General features: G+C 38.1%; 1 long non-coding RNA gene across 2 annotated transcripts in view; it reads left to right on the top strand.

Annotated features, from left to right (window-relative positions):
• Positions 1-18,785, top strand: part of LOC116707798 (uncharacterized) — a 52,507-nt gene that overhangs the window by 14,535 nt on the left and 19,187 nt on the right. Inside the window, exon 5 of one of the 2 annotated variants that reach the window (XR_004336569.1) lies at positions 4,988-4,998. The exons of the other annotated variant lie outside the window; for it this stretch is intronic. This is a non-coding gene — a long non-coding RNA (uncharacterized LOC116707798). Of the gene's footprint in view, positions 1-4,987; positions 4,999-18,785 lie in introns of those variants that run through there. 2 annotated transcript variants of the gene reach the window in all.

The following is an 18,785-nucleotide window of genomic DNA, read 5'->3' as shown; positions in this document are numbered from 1 at the left end:
CATGAAACACACCTCGTCTATTCTGGAGTTTAAATACAGAAACGAATCTTCATCTGCTCGGAAAATGATTCAGGGCTATCAGAAACAGGTTATATTTTAAAGGGGAGTCTATTAGATCACATGCAAAAATAAAGGTGAAATAATAAAAAGCAGTACAGAAAACTACACACATCACTCAACATGTCATTATTCATTTACCGGTGAAGCTGAAATTATAACATCTGTAAGAAATTAAGAAAACTAGAGTAAACAAGGTTAAAAAAAGCTGCCACTGACAAATGATGGAAAGTTTTATTTCCTGCTTTGGTTACATAAAGAGCTAACTTCAGATTTTTTTTTTTTTACATAGTTTTGTGTCTCATAAACCAAGCTGCTGTGGATCTTTTTTTATTTCTACTAAATTGATTTTTCTTTCTGAAAATACATTTTACACAGCAAATTGTATTTGACTATTTGATATATATTAAACACAGAACACAGCAAAAACCTTTTCCTGCAAGAGGAAAATAGTGCGTGATAGCGAGCACACAGCCTTACCTTCAACAATAACTCACCACATATTATAAATTGGCTTGTATTACACAAATTAATCTCACACTTGGCAGTTCATCGATCTGCTGTTTCAGTGTTGCTTATTTGCAATCATGGAGTTCATTAATGGAGAAAATTATCTTAGCAACCCCAAGGTGCTTCAGCTGGGGAGGAGAGTGTTAAACAAGCTGCAGGGGAGGGAGCAGTGGCTACATTTGCATGGAGTTTACTGGAACAGACTCCCCTATGGGGCATAGGTGGGAGAGTTAGCAGCATGCAGCTCTCAGCCCAGCACTCTAATAAATCATGTAATCCCTGATACTGGAAGACAAACATGAGAGCAGATCTAATCAGGACTTGGCAAGATCCTTTTATCTGGGCCCATCTCTGCTTGGTCACACACAGTACACAGTCCCGCGCTCCGCATATGACAAATACTGAGGCCTCTGATAGTCAGTGATGAATGAGAGCTGGCAGGGACAGGGGACAGGGGACAGGGGACATGGGACAGGGCTGCAGGGCCACTGCTGCAAACACAGCCAGCCTGGATATCTGGACTGCAAAGTAAATAGCTAAAAAATATTTTGTTTTAAGAGCCTTTCTGATCTTTAATGCTCTTAATTTATGATTGTTACAGAAGTTCTGTGCTGATGCCATTGTTAGGACCTAAAAGATTCACTCACTAAGGAATATATCAGTATTTTTACATTTACATCTAAAGGACGTCTGTCTACTGTCTACTCTTTCCTAAAAAGAGTGTTTGCTCTGACTCATAACCTTAATTTTGAGTCCACAAAGTTATTGTTCAGTTATGAACACAATGAGATGGGTATAGAGACTAGACCTCCTCCCCCCTACACACACACGCCTACACGCCCACACACACGCCAACACTCCATGCTGTTGAATGGGCGATCTGATTATTATACCTGTGGATTTTTCTGTGGAATGTAGCTTCAAGTGAGCTTAACTAAAACATTCTAAACAAAATGCCGTTTGCTGAAGCTGACATACCTCAGCATAGTGCTACTTAACACTTTACTAGCTTTGTTTGCAGTAAGTCAATAAAGAAGTGGCATTCATTTTTTGATTGGCTGTACCCCCAAGAGCAGAAAAAAAAATTTGAAGAACATTGGAAGCTATCTTAGCATAATCACAGGTCCTGTATTATTATATTAAGATATATTACATGTTTGAACTATTAAAATAGCCAGATAGAGGCATTTTTAAAGGGGATCTCAAGTATTCACTGATTTTTGCTACTCATGGCTGGTTGTGGTCCCTATCAGGTGTCCACTATAAATGTTATTATTTTAACAATGAAACTTAGTTTTTCATCCTGCGAATGTTACTATGTTAACATTTGCAAAGGATCCTGTGTTAAAGAATGTAATTGATCATAATGTAGAAAAAAACATTTTTAATTAGGTTAATTGCAGGGTCTTTAATTAATCAACAATTAGTCATATTTTAAGAGAAAACTATACAATGACAAAATAAGCAACATTTTCGATACAAAAACCATTTTTGCTGTTAAAGTGTTGATTAAATCAATATATAATCTATGTATTTAAAAACGATAATTTACCATCATTTATTGTTCTGTTATTTAGGTCATTCAACCATCAGAATAGTGCAAAGGGCCATTCTACCCATTTAGCTTTCAAATGTTTCAGGAACCTGATCATTCATGTAAATGTGGACCGTGGACGCTGACGTTAGCGTTGGAGACGTCTGTGCTGCTGCATCATGTTTAGCATTGAGATGCTATCTTATGCTTGAAGAGCTTTGCTGCTAGGCCTACCTATAGCACAACCTGAACACAACGTGTTCAATTTGTGCTTCAAAAAAGCAGTCCTAACCGATCGTTTTATTGAAATCAATCACCAGTGGGACAAGAGAAGCACTTTTGCCGTCCATTGCTGCTGTATGCAGAGGTTGTTTGCCCATCAGATTTAAGGGTATAACAGAAATAATCAAATACTACACCAAAAAAATGAATTGAGTTAAAAAAAAATGTTTGAGTTAAAATCTATGTAACCATCTAATTAAAATTAATGTGTTAAAGTCTAGAAGTATTAAGACAATTTTTTATAGAAATAAACATTTTTATATCTTTATATTGACATCAAAACTATTTTATATTGACACTTAATACTTGCTCACTAAGCGTATTCCTTATAAGAGCTTCCTACCATATATATAGATACATTGCACAGACATACACATACTGGCAGAATCAAGCAAACTTTAAAGACGTGTTTCCGTCTATCAGAGAGTATGATATGTCTTGAAAGTCATCATCAAAAGTGAAAATTGACCTCAGCGGGCATCTATACCTGCATCAGTGTGTGGAATCAGAGGAGCTCATATCACTGATAGACCACCTTTATGATTCTAGGTTCACACACGTTTCAAAGCTCAGCTGAACTGGATCTCCATTTGTAAATATTTCCTGTTAGTTACAGGAACAGGACTGGATAGGTTTCCTCATGCTCCCTGTGACACCACGGCCCACCATGAATCAAACACACTGCCAATTCACAGGGGAACCATCACTGGGAAAATATAGCAGCTCCCGGCTTACTTTGTATTGTAATAGATGCATTGTGCAGCTAAAGAATAACCCAATCTGTATTCAAGCAGAATGAACAAAGAAGGGAGCAGTAGAACGAGTCGGGTGCAGATTCGAAGGGAAAGTGGTATAATTAGAAAGAGATGGGATTGAGGGAGGTGCAGTTGCTCTAGATGTGAAATCTAATTTCTATATAATGTCATTTAAATCCTGTGATCCGGGAATTGTATTTGAACTTGGATTATCGGAATCATCAGCCCATGAATGCCTAAGATCCCTGCGACTGTTTGTATGTGGGTGTGTGTGTGTGGGGGTGCGTGTGTCTGTGTAATGCGTATGTGGGGGTGTGTGGGCGTATGTAGGTATGTGTATGTGTGTTGGGGGAAACAGAGGAAGGGGATTTAGCATTCCCCAAGTTCACAAGTTGCAAGCTTTTTCGGGATGATTATGACGGTGGAAAGAGAAGATGAAATCCATTTCAAAGTTGAATAAAAAGACAGAGTGATGAAATGAACGGCTTGAATCACGAACAGAAAGGAAAGCTGCAGTAAGAGTGAAATAAATAGGTTTGGTTATTTCTGGTAGGATCACTTATGGCTTTGAACAATAATGGAATAAATGCTTTTTCGATTTTTATTTTACTTAATGAAGATATGGATGCACAAAAGTAATGGAAAATTAAAAGTTGCAGTATGGTCACTCCTGGGGAAGTTTTCATCTTCACTGAACATTTCCCATTCTGTTTCACTTTGAATTTAAATGTTTCTTTATGTGACCGACCAGTAAAAAGTGAACAAATATACTTTTACATATATTTTACAAATAAAAATCTGAACAGCTGCCTGCATTTGTATAAAGCCCAATTTAGTATGATACTCTAAAATAACAATGTGCCCCGTTTTCCTGGTTTTAGTGAGAACTCCAGCAGCAGCGTTCTGGATCTGCTGATTGACTTTTTAGTTACTGGACACTGTTGCAGTAATCAATGTGACTAAAGAGAAACTCATTCCACTTCTTGACACTGGGAAACATTGTGATGACTTCATCCTACTCCTACTTTGTGAACATCAACAGTTCTGTTTCTCAAGTCTAAACTGAATTCTTTTGCTTTTGGCATGAGGCTTTCTCAAGTGACAGCTCAAACCCTGAATGACAATTTTATGCTGTGTGTGAAGAGTAGGACAGCACCTTAGTTTTACCTTGAATGACTGATTGATTGATTGATTGATTGATTGATTGATTGATTGATTGATTGATTGATTGATTACAAACTGATTACACAGAGAAAGAACATGATTTCATTACAGTTATTTGTGGCTAAATAAAAAGGTCAGTTCTTAAAGTCTTAAGGGGGTTGATAATGGTAATTTTGGGTTTTTTTTAAAGAAGGTTATTTCTATGTGCAAAGTAAATTGGTGTAAACATCCAAAATAAAAACTAGGATGTTCAGAAACACTGTATTGAAACACATAGGCAAGCACTTCTTGTGACCTCATCGTTTCTCTGTTGTGAAGGACCCGCAGGAAAAGGCAGCAGCCTCAGTCCCTCCACACCCAGCTGACAATGCAACCAAAGAAGCTCTCAGAGGAGCTTACAGGTGTGCTACATTGTCTTTCCTCTGTGACAGCTCTGAAAGGAGAACATGCTACTCACTGTGGTGAGTCTGATTCTAGTGGCGTTATCGACCAACTCCCCAGTGTAATTTCCAGACACAGAGGTAAAGGCAAACACAGGTAAAAACTGAATCTTTATCTCCACAAAGCAGCTGACAGCAGGGAGAGTTCTCCTTTTCCTCCGCCCCCTCTGCTCAATACTGGCTACGTATCCAGCTGGACCTACCTGCTTAGATTTGTTAGTTGAAGTGACCACACAGATGTGAAGAAAGCAGAGAAAGAAATTCTAGATCTAGCAGTGATGATAGATGAAGAAGCATTTAAAAAAAATTCATTTGAAAAAATACACAGCACATGCAAGACAATACAACCAAGACTTCTATGTTTTATGAATTTTAAAAGCTAGCACTGTTGCCTTGCAGCATGAAGGTCCTGGGTAAAATCCCAGCCTGAGATCCTTCTGCATGGAGTTGGCATGAACTCCTTGTGCATGCCTGGGTTCTCTCCTGGTGCTCCAGCTTCCCCCCTTCCAAAAACATAACTGTTAAGTTAACTGGTCTCTAAATTGTCCTCAGGTGTGAGTGTGTTCATACATGGTTGTTGGTCCTGCACGTTTACATGGGTTTAGAAAATGAATTGATAAACTGTATGTATGTATTCAGAGCATCCAGAAAGTATTCACAGCACTTCACCTTTTCAACATGTATGTTATGTTACATCCTTATTCCAAACTGTAATAAATTAATTTCTCTCCTCAGAATTCACATCAGAGTTTTTTCTTTGCCTCATCAGACCAGAGTCTTGTTTGTCCTAAACTGCAGAGACTTTCCAAATCAATCCAAACAGCTGAACGTAGCACAGCCAGACTCCATTTAAGATGCAGAAACTTCTCAAGGATGGTCAGTGGAATCAGCTCAATAACATGTTTTATGGCACAGGCTGCAAATACTAATATGATAAATTTGTAAATATCTCAAAAACTATTTTTCCACATTGCCATAATGGGATATTTTTAAGTGAAATTCTGAGGAAAAGATTAATGTAATACAATTTGGAATACGACTGTAAAAATAAAATATGGAAAAATTGAATCTCTGTGAATAGCTTCAATTCAGAGCTTCTCTACAGATCCACTGTATGGATGTATGTATATGCACAGATATGTGTATATACTTGGATTTTTTTAATTTTGTTTGGGAGTGTCATCTTCCCCTTTTTCCCTTTAACTCCCCTTTTTACACTTTTCTCACTGCTTTTTCTCTTTATAATGGTTCCAACATGACCACCTGGATGTGTTAACAACATGTTTGCTATCAATTCTTTAATCAGATATTGTCAGCCATTCAACTGGAGGTATAGTCCACTAACCCCCCTCTTGTAGACCACCATTGTGTGTATCTGAGCTTTTGGGACATCATATGTGGAAAAAAAAGAAATGAGTAATATTTAAAAGGAGAAAAAACAGAAAAATAAAATTCAACTTTATACTGAGTGCCCAAATACACACATTCCTTTTGCAACCAAAAGCAAGAAGTTACACAGAGTTGGCATATTTTCATAACTAATATGTCAGCGTTAAAACATTCAAAAATGTTTTAATGCTAGTAAATGGTGCTTTATATTGCCTAAGTATTTCCTAACTAGGATAAAGACTTCAAATAATTGAAGTTTGAAGATTCAGACCAAAATATATACATAAAAAATAAAACAGACATAGACCAACTGATCTTTGGTCTATGTCAGAGGTAAATTAAATATTTTTTAAATATTTTTTAGTATAGTTTTTCTCTCCATTTGCAGTATCTATACTCCTCAACATTTCTCTTTGTACATCAGCCCTTGTGAAACCGAAAAACAAATAAATAAGAAAGGAAACTGCCAATATCGCAGCCTGTTATGCCATAATGCTTTTCTCTGATTTGTTAAGCTTCCTAGATCACTCCTTATGTGCATGTATCCCTTCAGCCCTCACACCCCACCTTTTCTTTATCACACAACAAAGGCGGCAGATGATGTTTTCAGCTGCAAAACCCCCTGGAATGCCACCTTCCATCCAGCCCCTGATTCTTGAGTGGTAAGTATGCTGAAGCTGCTCACCGTCTCCTGCAGCTAAACCTTGGAGACTAAGACGGGTATCTGCTAAATACCACATACACACAGACAGAGACAGACGCCTGTCAATGCAGCATCAACACAGCGACTAACTCAAGATTATGTTCCGCCCTGTGCTGGGAGGTTTTCTACCTTTACGGCTGTTAGTGGGGGTTTGGGCAATGGTGAAAGTGGCAAAGAATGACATAAAAGGAACATAATCTGCATCTATTCATGATTAAAGGAAGCATGGAAAGTTGCAGATGTAACTGTTGGGTTCCTCTGTGAAACCTCGCCAGTGCTGGATGGATAATTGAAGTCTGGGGTTTTTCAAAAAGACACACATAGTGGGAAGTTATAATACCCAGGTGGAATGAAAGGATGTATGTATGTGTGCCAAAACACTCCAGACAGTGCTTCAGGTCTCTTCACCAGCTAAGCACTGACAGCACACAATGTTCTTTGTGGATTTCACCTTTCCCTGGTAGTCCTACAGTCCAGACACAAAGGAGCTGGGAGAAACACAAAAAAGTCTTACTTACTTGTTTAGGATGCCAAGTCTAGACCTATGAATTAAAACATGCTTTTCAACATCTGAATTTTTGAAAGGACAGACAGTCGGGTAAAATTTCACTTAAGTGCATGCAAAAAAAAGGAAAACATAAAAGTACAAAGTAGATCATCTAAAATGTATTAAAGGTAAAATTTCCATCACTGCACTCAAGTAGTTGCTGGAGGTTTGTTTTCTGCAGTCCACAAAGGATAGAAAGGAATATTGACCTCAAACACTATTTCAAATTAAAGTGCAGGTGAAACTTTAATTTCACCTGCAATGTTTACTTGCTCATTGCAGTTTGTGTACTTTTTTTTTTAAGTTCAATATACAGACACATTACACATTTTTTAAGTAAAGTCATCCTACTCAGCTGAACATCCCTTGGTTTGACAGCACAATATTTCTATTTCTGACAACTTACCATATTTTGTCACATACATGTTCATACATACGTATATATACACTACTGCTCTGAAGTCTGGCATCACCCAAAAATTATGTTTTTCCAAAAACCCTGCTTTTTAATCATCAAATTAAAATGCAAAATGAATAGAAAATATACTCAAAACATTGATAAGGTTAGAATTAATTAATTGTTATTAAATCATAATTTTCTCCTTCAAACTTTGCTCATATCAGTTAGCCATCCATTTGCATTCCAAACTTTGGCATTCTAGCTGTCAATTTGTTGAGACAATCCGAGGAAACTTTACCCCCCTACTTCCTGAAGCACTTCCTACTGGTTGGATTGGCTTAATGGACACTTCTTACACAGCATGAGCTGAGCCGCATTTTACACACACAAGTACTAGCTGAGCAGGAGCACGTTGTAATTGATCAGAATGTAGAAATCACAAGATGAGGAGGACCAAACAGAGGAAGAGGACAGAGTTGGTCACAGAAGCTGGTGTTTTGCTGTTGCTGCATGATATACATCAGGATGCTCAAGTCCAGTCCTCCACAGCTACTGTCCTGCAACTTTTATCTGAAAGTTGCAGATAAAAGTTGCACTGGACGACTGGACTTGAGCATCCCTGATACACATTTTTTGAAGTAGTTATGAGTTTTATCATATCACAAACAGATTGTTTTTAGTTAATAGGGAAATTACAAGATATTTAGGCCAACATGTTTCACCAATCATGGATGTTGTCAAAGGCTTAATGGAGGAGCATTATTGTAATGACATACTGACAGCAGAGTGTTGGAAAGAGCAGGATCTTTTAAAGAGTCAGAGGCCCAATTTCAAGACATCAAATTTCAAAGCCAACTTTCCTTTAAGTCACGCTTAATATATACATCATTTATATCACAAATAAAGATTACATAGTTATTTGTTTGTGATATGAAATGACATTATATATGACAAATATATGCCCCTCTTAAAAATCCCCCCCCCCAAAAATAATAATAATAATTAAAAAAAACAATAAAATAAAATATATATATATATATAAAAAGTTAGGAAAATATGAATTCATATCAAGTTTGGATATCATTCTATTTTTTAAATTTGATTTAAAAATTCACAAGATTTACTAAATATAACATTGCGTGTCGCATTGATAAGGGTAGCTGGTAACACACTCTGAATAGCATGGTGAGATGCTGTGGATGCTTGGATGAGTTCTGTTTACTTCCTACCTTCTTTCTTCTTTACATCTTTTCATTTCCTGGCAATTTTCCCTGTGTGAGATTACGCTACACACTCCACACAGCTGGTGGTTTAGACCAAAACAAGATGTGCCATCAACTGAATTTCAATTAATACACCTGCAGGATTTTCTTCACTTGATAGAATGGTCTATAAAACAAACTGGTTGAGCAGCTTGAGCTAAAAATAGAAGACATGTTGAGGACGGGAAGTGGAAGTGAAGAGGTCTTTAAGGGGTATTTTGTTTAAGATGGAATATATTTACGTTGCATCTGGTCTGTTACAACACATGCTGCTATTGTTAATGTTAATTGGCAGCATTTTACACACACAAGTACTAGCCCACATAAGGAAAACATGGGGCTTGTGCACATTTAGCAACACAAGGGAATCTGGGCAGCAGCCTCCATATACACACCGTTTGTTTTGGACTCATTGCTGTCTCATTTACATGTGTTAATTGCAGCTAATTGGTTCTAATTAGATGAACAGGAAACCCTGTGGGACCACTCATATCTTTAATTTGAAGTAAATATCATTAATTAACATATGCTAATTTCAAGCCAATTAACATTGATTAAGAGATGCCAGCAACAAGGGGAGAAACGATACCTTCTATCAAAAATTAATAATGACTCAGCAAGAAGGCAGAGTGTAAGCATCATGTTGAAGGTCAGGGTGTGTTGGCCTGAGTCTTTATTTGACCACATACCTTGGGCTCAGGTCCCACCACCCTGCATGCACTCACCCTATGACCACTACCACAGTAGCCACTCCAGCCATGCTCATCCAACCCAAAGCTTGTGCCATGTACTATTCTTTGTGCACACCATCTGCCAGTCCCCCAGCGCCCTCAGTACCTGCCATACCTACTGCAGTTTCCGCTACACTTGGCTCCGGTAATCATAAGCAACGACCTCCTGCATTTGACATCTTTACTGTGCACAGCGTTAGTCATTCCTGCCATATTCACCAAAACTGCCATGACTGCACACCATACACTAACTGTCGGGTCAGCCGGCGCGCTTGTCATTCCAGGGCCAGCCTGTACTGAATCAGAGCGCTATTGCTCCCTGGCTTCCACCTACTGTGCTTTCTCTGTGGTACACCTGCACAGGAAGCAGACCCACTGGCTCTGCAGACAGAGGGCATGTGTCTGCCTGGCAGTTCAACAGCAGAGATTAGAGGGCTCACTGCTGGGAGAGAGAAGCAGGGAGAAGGAGGATGGAAGTGAATGATGGAGGGAGACAGAAGGAGGGAGACAGTGGTGATAGTGAGAGTAAGAGACACATTGAAATCAGGGTCAGACTCTAGTGTTCACTGCTTTAGATGTAGGGATGTGTCTGATAAGATCGTAAAGTAGACCACTGAATATAGCTATTGGTACAGCTATTTATTTGTGTTTATGTATCAAAATAGTATGTAGTTATTGAAATATGAGACTATAATTGATCGACTGTGAATTCTAACAACAAAGGAAATTTCCAAAGAGAATTAGTGTTCAGACAGAGCTGAGGTCACCAGAAATATTGTCAGTCTTTCTCTGAAGTGCAAAACCAAACATTTTCATGCATCATTTGTTTGTATGTACTTGTCAATAGAGGTAAAGGTAATTTTATTTATATAGCACATTTTCAGAAACAAGGCAATACAAAGTGCTTTGCAGGAATTAAAAGGAAATATAAACAAAATAACAAACCAAAGGAAAAAGCAAAAGAAGAAAAAGAATCTAATGTTGATCTAATGTTGAAGTATGTAAACTAGGTGCTCCTGTTCAGGGTTGCTAGATAAGTATTCTCTGGTCTAATTCCAATATTCCAATATTAAAAATTGGAAGAAAGAAAAGTAAAAAGTAGAAGTTACCTGTAAATGAGGTTCAATCTGCTGCAGTAAAACTGATAAGGGAGCCTGTTCTGTGGTCCAAAATCTGTGGGATTTGAATTTGGACTTCTGGAGATGCAACTCTTACATCTCTGCTTTTGCTCATGGGAAATATTTTGACACACAGCTGTTGTTTGGCTAGTCTGAATGTAACAAACTGTTCTCAAGCTGGCATCTGAATGTCTTGGTGTTTGAAAAGTAATCATGAACTAAATAGTTTTTATTGCAAGAGAAAGAAGGCAAAAAATCATTGAAGATTAACTTGAAAATCTATGCAACTCATTCTTAGAATAGAGTGAATTGACACCTTTCACAAAGACAAAAGATCATTGTTAGAAAAGACGGTTCATATTATCTTCATAGAAAGTTGATTGTAAGAAAAAATGTGGATCAGCAGTAAGAATAGCCAAAGACTTGAGAGGATTTTCAAGGAAAATCTATTAAGAATTTGTCAGCTCTAAGAGACCAAGCAAAGTAGATGAGATGAAGACCAGAATCAGCTTCTGGTCCAGAGGAACAAGTGGCCTAAGGCTCCCTACTTAGGCCACTTGCTCGTGAGCAAGGAGCTTAGGAACTCCCTACTCATGTATGTCTTGGAAAACATCCATCCAGCCATTCATCTTCTTCCACTTATTCAGAGACAGGTTGCGAGGGTAAATAGGGATGGCCTACTTAGGCTTCCTACTTACTCTCTACTTTGTAGCCTAAGTAGGGAGCCTACTTACAGCATCCCTATTTGGGCTGCTGACTCCACAACCTGACTCTGGATAAGCGGAAGAAGATGAATTGATGGATGGATGGATGGATGGATGGATGGATGGATGGACGGACGGACGGACGGACGGACGGACGGACGGACGGACGGACGGACGGACGGACGGATGGGTGTTTTCCACTGCCTCTTTCTGTGATTATCTGTGATCCCTCAGTTACTTGCGTGTTCCCCAGGCTTTGCTCCTTTCCCCATCTTCCTTCTGTTTTGCTGCCGTTTATGTAAGTTTTCAGTTGTCCCTATTAAAGAAGAATTTGTTATTTAAAGAATTTTGTTAGAGAACATTATCACACAAACAGCATCATAAAGACACAGCAACACACCCCAGTGGCCAGGGATAAAGTTGTAGAAAAGCTTAAAGCACTCAGGTTATAAAACAATATCCCAAACCTTGACCATCTCCAGAAGATCTGTAAGCACAACATTAAAGAACGGACCAAAAAGAACAACTGCATACCTATGAAGACTACACTGAGTGCAGGTAATGGGAATAGTAATCAGAGGAGCAGCCAAGAGGTCCATGGGAGCTGTGGAGAAGCTACAAAGATACACAACTCAAGTGGCGCTATCTGTTAACAGGCCAACTATTCAACATGCTTGCTCCTCTTATATTACTTGCACTTGGATTTGGGCTGAATTAGTTTTTGAAGTACGGACAATAAACTTTATGGGTTTTGTTTTCTACATTCTTGATCAAAGCAAACCATTAAAAACCTCAAATAATTTGGCTGAACTCATGCAACCACACTTTTTACTACCTGGAAGAATTCTTAAAAGTGACAATTTCTTTCCCTAAAACTGTGGATGAGTGAGAGAGAGAGAGAGAGAGAGAGAGAGAGAGAGAGAGAGAGAGAGAGAGAGAGAGAGACTCATGCCACATGGGAAGACCATTCCTGGGTTTATCCAGGAATCAAAAAGCATGTTTGTGTGGGAAAACATGATATAATTCAATTTTCCCCAAATGGGTAAATGTAGCCCCAAAAATCCATTTAAAAATTCTTGAATTCATTCTTGGCAGAACCTGTGAAAGTTCTTGGATGCAACAAAAAGAAAAATCCCAGAGTTGAGAAATCTTGAGAGTAAATCCAAATTTTGAAAACCCAAACCTTTGGCTTGTGGGTTGGCCTTGACGTCACTGCAGATCTCCAGTCTGGTTGAACCTCAAGTTTTCTCTCAAAACTCTGATGGTTTCAAGATCTCTTCTCCTGATGTGTGTCTCCGGTGCATAACCCTGAATTTTTCCAAGTGCTTCTGCTTTATGCTTTTGGGGCTCAATGTCTATGTGACTCTTTGCATGAACTGTTGATATTAGCCATCTTCCCCAAGAGGGGAAGAGTCCACCTGCAGTGCAGTTTTCTGTACTCTGTTCAAAACAACAAGCCACATCTGAGTCATCTCCTGTCCTTTATCTTTCCAAGTAATAAATTTTAGCCATTTGTAATCAAAGCATCATTTAAATCACATAGATTGTACATCCTCACCCCATTAATATCTTTGATCAACAATATTCATTGTTGATATTTGTAATGATTCAGTTCCTCACAGTTAATAGAAATAATCTTTCCATTGACTGCTTACAATTCTAAGTGCTCAAATATATACAGCTTTGATTAAGCTTTCCAACATTACATGTTTTCTATGATTACAACTTCTTATGATTAGCCACCTAAGAAAAAAGAAAAAAAATATTGCAAAATTCTTAAAACAAAACAGCTTAGAAAAACCTGATTGCTAAGATGAAAGTCACATCCTGTTAGTTTTACATGCTTCTTTGTATTATGAATTTTAATGGTCAACTTCTGAAGTCCTAGTCATGGACTTGAATGTATCGAATCTCAGTTATTTCGACACGCTGTGTATTCTTCTATATTAGTTAGTTGGACTCTCCTAGTATCGGTCCCACTAATCACCTACCTAGCATATGTTGCTCAAGCATTCAGTCATTTCTTGTCAGCTCTTTTGGTTGTCCTATGTTCATAAACAGTTTTCCCATTTTGTGTTCCTTGTTTGAGGTCTTCTTTCCTTCCAACCTAAGTAATTTTTTGATTCTCTTCAAAATAAGTCACTAAAATCATAAAGTTGTCCGCATCCTGTGTGTTCTTGGGTCTAACTACACCAGAATTCTCAAAAAGTATGAGTCAGTAGAGCTCGTCAGAATGGATGGAGCTAAAAACCAAATAACTGGGGAAGGAAAACACTTAAAATGTACGTTCATAGACACACTTAGTCCAGTCTATACTGTAAACGTGAAACCTTCAGTCTCTAAATATGTAAAACTCATACAGACACATCCCAAAACGCTTACAGTAGTAATTATAATAAGCCATGTTCTACAAAACATTGACTCAGACTGCTGTATAATAATTCATGCACTTTGTAAAAAGTGCTAAAAACATTATTATTTTTCCTTTATTTGTTTATGCACTCCTTTCTGTTGGTCCATTAGAAAAAAATCCCAATAAAATAAATTGAAAGAAAATGAAATATGACTGAAATGAGTAAAAAGGCAAAAAGGTTTAATGGGGATAGATAACATGTTTTTGCAAGGCACAGTTTAGCAGACATGTTCGTTCAATCAAATCTGTTAAAAAATAAGCATTTAGATGAAATATTTTAATTCATCTCAAAGCAGTCCATTGTTCTGCTTCACCTCCATAACTGTATTGACACAGCAGGCTGCTAGAGAAGTCTACATGTGTTTGGCCATAGTGATCGAGGTGTGAATGTGTGTCAGATGGTTCAGTGGGTAACCTGGCAGACAGCAACGTAGCGGTGCCCACACCTACAGGGAGCACGGCACATGAACTCACATTCTTCTAGCTTTTTACTAGCAAATGATAAGTTGTGAGGCAGTTTTTTCTAAGCCACTGTCACTGTGGTTAATAATGTGGTGCTGAGGTCAACCGTGCATGAGCTGACTGTAGAAAAAATGTTACAAAAACATATTCCTATATTAACTATAACCATTGTCAGACTGAGTATAATTGTATAAGATAATATCTTAATGCCATCAATATTTTTGATGATGCATTAAATATTTCTTCTGTTTCTTAAATACAAACATTGACTGAGACTTGATGAATATGATGAAATGGTTGAACTCAGCAACAGACAAAACTGGAAACAGCAGCTAAACACATATGAACTCTGTTTACTAACTGGGTGACTTTATAAAGAACTGGTTACACCGGATTTAATTTAGGGATGTCAGAGTAAAAGAGGCTGGGCACAAACACTTTTCATATTTTTATTTGTAAAAAAATACAAATTGGAAAACAGTGCATCATTTTATGTCCACTACATCATTATGAACTACTCTGTGATTGTCTATCACCTATAATTAAGCCCAAAATTATTTATACTTCTGGCAAATATAGATATTTGGTGTGGAATAAATGTTGTGTGGAATGACCCATTCAGAGTCCCTCATTGGTCCAGCAGAGTGATTATCCGTACTGGACCTCTGTTCCTTAAAGGCTGAATGCCAGTGTCACAGTCCCCACCTGGAATGTATTGCCACAAGCCCAACATCACGTCGAGAAGTAATGAATATTTAGCACAATTCTTAATGATATTGACAAAAAATTTCTCTGAGAAACAGAAAGATTTAAAATGTGTTTTCAAAAAATTGCTAGATACTTTCAGAGAACACTTTATTCTACAATTTCAGCATTGTATCTTTATACTTTTTATATGTATATATCACTTAGAACCATTTTGTCATTCCCATGACAACAGTGGTGTGTCAGGTACTGTGGACAATCCCTACACCACCATTACCCATGTGTGTTTTTTGTATTCATGCTAAAGTGATGAGGTCAAACAAGGTGGCATAAAATCGTGTGGGGGTGAGCGGGTGTGTGTGTGGGGGTGTGTGTGGGTGTGTGTGTGTGCTGGCTTGCATACCTAGGAAGGGTCACTGGGTAGGGGCTCCCCAGCATTTTGTTATGGCACACTTGACAAAACAAAGACAACTCACTTTTCTGGTCCTCTGCCACATTCTGTATTCAGGAACAAGTCGGGGCTATAGCTGCAAGGATCCGATAACACCTCCTCTGTGCCTTTCTCTCTCTATGGTGTTGTGGAGGAGGTGCAGGGTTGGGAGGGGTGTCTCTTCATTCCAGACAGACCAAGCCATTCGAATGCAAAGCCTCAGCTGCCACAAATCCACCGTTCGTGCCCCCCGCTTCTCCGACTACCACCCCTCTATTATTTGGCCAGATTTCACGGCTATTTTTGGATGGGTCGGTTAAGCCGTCCAAGGATCTCCACTGAAGATAAGTCATCAAAACACTGCATTGCCCCATGTGGCCATTAACATAAAAATTAAAGAATTATACTCCAAGAAAATAGGCAGTGAATAAATGAATGAATAAATAAATTAATACATCCTTCTCCACAGTGAAAGCTGTGTACTCTTTTTTATTTCCTATTGTTGGACAAAATTGATGCTCTGAATGAGCACCCTTCTTTCTTAACTAGTAACTCACTAGACATAAATGGAAGGAAAATATGGGTTTTTACATTGTGATACACAAATACATATTTATATTGCTAGGTATTGGTATAATTGCTCTTATTCCACACGCTTATAAAAATGTAATCAACAGCAGGAAGCAAAGTGAAAACTGAGTAAAGAGATCTGATGGAATGCTTTCATATACGACCCAGTGTATGTGATGAGCAGCCGATTTGAAGTTTTAAGTTTTTCTAAGTGCTTCTTTTACAAATAAATCCATCATGTGGAATGTGTCAAGTTATGATATCATCTGTGTCTGCCACATTGAACAATACTCCAACATAATTAGGTTTTGTTTAGCTGTAGATTTTGGTATTTTATGGATATTTCATTTTGGTTTCTAAAATAGGACTCATTAAAATAATGTCTTTCCATTGTGGATGTTCATTAACTAAAAAACAAAGAGACAATTATGTTGAAGGCTGTCCAACATTAGGCTTTGGGGTTTCCCACTGCATAGAGTGTTTAACAACCGTGTGAGGAACCTTTTGAGGGACATTCCAAGAACAGATGGCATTGCGTGCAGTAAGGCTGCTTGAACCAGTTTCCTCAAAATAAATGAATGAATAAATATTAAAAATGCAAAAATAAAAAGTTTCTTTGAGAATTCTAAGAAAAATTAGTGTTCATGAAGCTTTAGAAAGGACTAGAAAAGGAAGTTGCTACAGGAAAGATGGTTAGGCTTCCACAAATTTAGGAACAGAAAGAAATTGTTTGCTGTTGTATGATGTGATGCTATAGCACAAAACCAAGAATTGAGGTTGATACTGACTTTTAAACACTGAACAATAATAAAATACAGCAAGGGTCGGCAACTCTAGACCTCAAGGTCTGGTGTCCTGCAACTATTAAATGTCTTCCTGGTCCAAAACACTTGAATCAAATGGTTGAATTATGTCCTCAGTGTTGTCAAGTTATTCAGAGTCCTGCTAATGACCTGATTTTTTGACTCGGGTGTAACTCAGTAGTTGCTCTTTAGCGAAATGCTAAAAGAACAGAGAAAAAGAGAAGTGACTGTGTACCAGTGATGGCAACGCAGATCTGGTGATGTGAAACCATAAAGTTTTCTTGGAAGCTAAATCCTGAACATTAGCCACCATAGCTAACTGTCCTGACAGCAAACATCTAAGAGCTCTCAGACAGACTCAACAAATAGTTCTGTATTTACAAAAGAGGAGAAAATTGAGTCAGCTATGATGCAAAATGTCACAGATGAGTGACTAGACCCCTTTTGGCTTTTGGGGGCATTATTTTTTAATTTGACCAACTCAATGTCTAGAGAAAGGAATTGATAGGGAATGATAATAAAGTTCGTAGTTATGATTTGATTTTGTTTGCCGAAGTTTTTTGTCAGGTGTAGAAAGAAGACCTTATCCATGGGTTTAACTGCCTTCTTATCTTTGAATGATTCATTGGTGGTTTTTACGTGGCTTAGCAAACACAAAGCCTCTTCCTTCAAAAGCTTTAGTTTGAAGCGATTAGACAGCAACAAGACAATTCCTTGAGAGAAAAAATCTAAAAAAAAAAAAAAGAAAAATATTGTTTATGATCTAGAATTACAGATTTGTCTCGCTTAAACAAAATTATAAAAAAGGAGCCTTTCATATTATTTCATACATATTACTGAGCTTAAAATGCAGACAATTGATCCTAAATAATTTAATAACCACAGCATGAAAAGAATTACTCTTAATGCCATTTATATTTATAGAATCAATGTCTGAATTGGCTCTACTTGCTGGTTTGGGATCTGTGTTATGTCTGGACTCCTACAATTTGCAAGGAAATTATTTTGCAATTCACAATTAGCATCTATTTGGACAAGAATTCAACTATGGCAGCCAATGCACCACTTCCCTAAAGAGGCATCACAATCACTTGGGTTCAAGGGAGCTAAATATAGTGATGTTGTGGCCTTTGAGTCTTCCACCGTTATCAGGAAGTCTGTGCGACCCCTAACCCTTTGCCAGGGTCCATAAAGATCATGTTCTGAGTTAGTGGCATCAGCAGACCTATCTCCAAGAGGCCTTAATCAGTGCCAGTCCAGAAGCAGCCACCATGGTCATCAAAGCAGCCTGCACCTCTGTGGTCCAGCCTTCCTGAGCAAAAGTGGGGCGGCTTAGCCCCCCACATAATCCCTATTGACTGCCTCCGCTTTGTCTGCCAATTCTCAGCATTGGATTTGTCTCACTCGATGATGCGCTCCACTCCACTTCTCTCACATTAATCCATACTGTTATTACTTTTCAATACACTAATTATTGCCCCAGCTACCCTCCCTCTAGGCCAAACAGCCCATCTTTACTTCCAATGTTGCTCCTACATGGTCACATATTTTAAACCAACAGAAAAAATTGACCAAATGAGTGAGGAGCTACTGGCCAAAGGCCAAGGATGACAGTGATGCCGCTAATACTATCCTTTAGCTGCTGACAAATCATCTGTCAGCTGTAAAGTGAGTGTGAAACACAATGTGTAATACAGAGCTGGTTGTGACAGCATGTGGACATTGTCTTCACTATACGAACCGACAAGCATGCTTTGAGAGAGAAGTCTATCTGTGGATCTTAACAGTTAAAACCGTATAAAAAAC

This window comes from Xiphophorus hellerii, chromosome 18 (assembly GCF_003331165.1).
Source record: "Xiphophorus hellerii strain 12219 chromosome 18, Xiphophorus_hellerii-4.1, whole genome shotgun sequence".
Lineage (NCBI taxonomy): Eukaryota > Metazoa > Chordata > Actinopteri > Cyprinodontiformes > Poeciliidae > Xiphophorus > Xiphophorus hellerii.
The sequence above is the reverse complement of the archived record's forward strand: the minus strand, read 5'-3'. Positions and strand labels throughout refer to the sequence as shown.